A 4,167-nucleotide genomic window follows, 5' to 3' on the forward strand; every position below is an offset into this window, starting at 1 on the left:
AATGCCAAGTACAAACATGCAATTGAAGATAAGCAAAGAAATCATACATAGTATCTATTGATGGCATCAACACAAACAAAAAGTGCCAATGGGCAATACCTTTGTCCCAATGAATGACCCTTTCCAGTTGGAAGCAAACTTGACTCAACCTTATCTTTGTGTGGAAGAATGCATTTCAGCACTGACTGATCTACCTCTAAGTGCTTGAGAGACATTCCTTTATTGTATGCTCTCATCAACCTCTTGATTTCCCAGACTAACTGCCTCAGTTTCACTCAATTCAAGCTTCAGGTTATCTCAGAATGCGTGAATATTTGCTTGTTTCCTCAAATGCATCCTTTTATCATATTCAAAACTGTGCCATTGCTTCATGATTAGACTAACTTTCAAGACCAGGCTGAGAATTATGCGTGCATGTCATGTCACTAGAGTCAGTATGAGAAGAACTATAAAAGTAAAAGTGACCTAAACAAAAACTGACTAGAACTAACAGAAAATAAAAGATTGCATTAGACAGATGGTGAAAAGGGCTTGAACAAAACAAGCAAAATAGACATGGGTTACAACCCTGGAACAATCCTAGATAACACTAGACAAGTTACTACCACTAAACGAACTAGGCAAAAATAAGAAGAAGAAGAAGAAGAAGAAGGGTTTGAGCCACAATACAATATTCGGATTACAACCCTGAAATAACCCGGACAACAGAAATGACAACAAAATAAACCACCAAAACTCCTCCCTGGCTAGCCAAGAAAGGAGTGTCTTTCCAATTACCAAGATCGGCATCTTAGCCACTGGGTTGCACATCAAAATTACTGGGACCTCCACCAATTTCAGTATCATTAACTTCAGTCAGCAAGTTCCCAAGAGGATTCTCATACTCCCTGTCACCACACATCTTCCCCACAAAGTGTATATCACAATGTGCAGGTAAAGGATTCTGCGCGATATTCTGGGTGTCATTGTCCTGGATCACAATTATCCCTTCTTGAATCATTCTTTCCATTTCCATTTTCAAAGCACGACAATCTTTAATGCTATGCCCTTGGACATTGGAGTGGTACACGCACCGTAGAGTTGGATCAAAACCTTTTGCATATGGGTCCGGAGTATAGTCGAGGAGCGGTTCAATCAGGCCAGACTATTTTAACTTTTCAAACAAGCTTGTGTAGGATTCTCCGATTGGCGTGAAACTATTTCTTTGCCTTTTCTCCCCTCTATGCCCCTGTTTCCTAGGGTTGTTGGGTGCTCGAAAATGTTGTTAAGGCGAAAGAGTATTATGCGGTGCTGGTGTTCGCCATAAGGAGTGACCCAGTGGTTGAACAAATGACTGGGCGTTGTTCGAAGGATAATACTGAGGTGGATTATGTGGAGCTCGGGGATAGGTTTGGGGTCGGGGTCGGGGTCGAGGCTGAGTATATTGGTGAGGCGGACCCGTTGGGCCATGTCGTGATCCTGAGACAACCATGGAAACATCATCCTTCTTTTTCTTGCCTAGCAAACTTCCGGTGCCACCATGGATTGCCTGTATGGTTGCTATTATGGCGGAGTAGCTCATGATCTTGCTTGACTTGAGTCCCTCTTCCACCATTTCTCTCATCTTTACCGCATCATTGAAAGGCTTACCAATGGCTGAGATCAAATGGCCGAAGTAAGTAAGCTCCAGGGTTTGAAGAAAGTATTCAACCATCTCGTCTTCTTTCATCGGAGGATTGACCCGTTCATCTTGCTCCCTCCATCGGAACCCATATTCTCTAAAGCTTTCAGTGGGCATCTTTTCCACCTTGGTCAAAGATAGGCGATCTGGGACAATGTCTATATTGTACTGAAAGTGCCGGGCGAAGGCCTGAGCCATATCGTCCCATGTGTACGACCTACTGGAGTCCTGGCAGGTGTACCATTCTAAAGCTGCCCCATTCAGACTCTGGCTGTTCAGTAATTCGTCTTTTCCCCTGGCGCCTCTCATTTTACTGCAATAACCTCTTAGATGTGCTACAGGATCCCCATGTCCGTCATACAAGTCAAACTTGGGCATCTTGAACCCGGCAGGCAGTTGTACATCAGGGAACAAACACAAATCATTATAAGCCACACTCACCTGGCTTCCTAACCTTGCATATTTCTCAATGATTGCTCCAGACTCTTTACTTTCCTAAATATCTCCTCTTGCTCCATGTTCTTGGGTGGTTTCTCAGTTTCAACATGAGACCCAAAGTGAGGAGTATAGGGGTAAGGATCTGGGACTTTGAAGGTGGGTTCCGGGGCATAGCATTGGGTATTTGGAGCTTGGAATGCGGGCTCACTAGAGGATCGATGGAGGGTAGCTTGTGGAGAGGGTACGAAAATAGGAGCAGATGTCGGAGCAGGTTATGAGGTTGTTTTGGCTGGTGGAGCATGGAATATTTGGGCCGAAGTGCCAGGGTAATTATGGTAAGGGGTGAAGCCTGGTGCGTGTTATGGGGAAAGATCAACGGTACTTGGCATCTGGGCTTGGGACAATGGTGGAATGGAAGCAGGGTTTTCTGCATAGTTGGTAGTGAATGAAGGTGGAGGGTGTCCCTTAATCTAGGACTGATACATTTCCGCCATCTGATGTTTCAACCTTTGGACCTCCTCTTTCAATTCAGATTCCGACTCCACAATCTCCCTCGACAAGTCAACAACTCATGTGTCCAAGTCTTTGCTAGCCATGCCTACTTTGCTCTTTGACCTTGTGTTGTATGGATGAATCACCAAAGTGCCACAAACTAACCACCCTCTGTTATGATAACAATGAAAGTAACAAAGAGGAGCAAAACAAAGCCAACATGTTAGTGTTAGGGCATTTATCAGATAGAAATATCACATTTTGTGCAATGCCCCTAGCAACATTTAGCGGTTCTAGAATGAATTCGAGGGTCACAAGGTCATTTGGCATCATCCCAATTTTTTTCATTTCAATCTTCTCTTTTTCTTTTCTAGCACTTCTTGGCTTGCTCGTTTTCCTTCCTCTTTTTTCTTTTTAATTATCACTCTTTTCTTTCTCTCACCCCTCACGTCCCACAACTTTCTTTTTTTTTAAAAAAAATAAATAATTCAATTGAACCCTATGTAGGTTGCCTGCGTATCATGTCCCTCATGAATAGATCAAGCGTAGTTCTGGAAAAGTAATGGACAAAATAAACTAAAAACAAAAATCTTTTGGATTTTTCATTTATAAATTTTTTGGTTTTCAAATACATCATAGGAAGTACGATAATGAGAGACTCGACAAACTCCACTATACTACGACAAACTCTAACACCAACTAAAGGACTGAATACTACTAGACATGATTAGAAAGTAAAAAAAACACCACAGAAATAGACTCAAAAAATAAAAGTTTCCTCAGACAAGCTCCCAAATGCAATGGTCTCGGAGTATCTGTCATGCTCGAGCTCTGGTATATGGATCCATACATGAATAAGAAAAATAAGACCAAATAGAGTTAGTGGCTCGAGACACTATGCGACGCCATAACACCTCCTATTGGACACGCAAGACATGATTGGGCTATTTTTGCGAAATAACATACGTGGCCAAGGGTAGCTATTAGTGCAAACTCAACTAAGGTGACATCAACGACATGGAAATACCTCACTAAGGCTTATATGGATTCAAACTCCCAATAATCATGGCCCAAAATTAATTTGCGAAAATGACCCATTTTGCAAAAATGGCTGATATGGCCAGAAGTGGCTAAAGATGCAAACTCAATAAGGATGGGCCTTAACGTAATATTATACCTAATTGTGGACTCAAGATTTTAAGACATGGGTCATTGAACCACTTTTGCAAAAATGGCCCCATTTTGCAAGAACAGCCAATGTGGCTAGACATGCAAATTCAACAGGAATGGGCCTTTAAACTGAGAGGACACAATGTTGTAGACTCAGGGCTCCAAGACATGAGATAACAAACTACTTTGAGAAAATGGCCCTATTTTGCAAAAACGGCCAAAGTGGCCAAATATGGCTAACCATGCAAGATTTGGCTACAACCCTGGAAGCCAAGAACCTAAGACTTACTAGGAAGACCAGACCCTATGTGGGGTGCCTACGTATCCCACCCCGAAATACGAGAATCAAGTATGCGTAGTTCGGGAAGATTGGATACGGGAGAGAATTTAAAAAAAAACTAATTTAG

Source organism: Nicotiana attenuata, unplaced genomic scaffold, assembly GCF_001879085.1.
Source record: "Nicotiana attenuata strain UT unplaced genomic scaffold, NIATTr2, whole genome shotgun sequence".
Taxonomy (NCBI): domain Eukaryota; kingdom Viridiplantae; phylum Streptophyta; class Magnoliopsida; order Solanales; family Solanaceae; genus Nicotiana; species Nicotiana attenuata.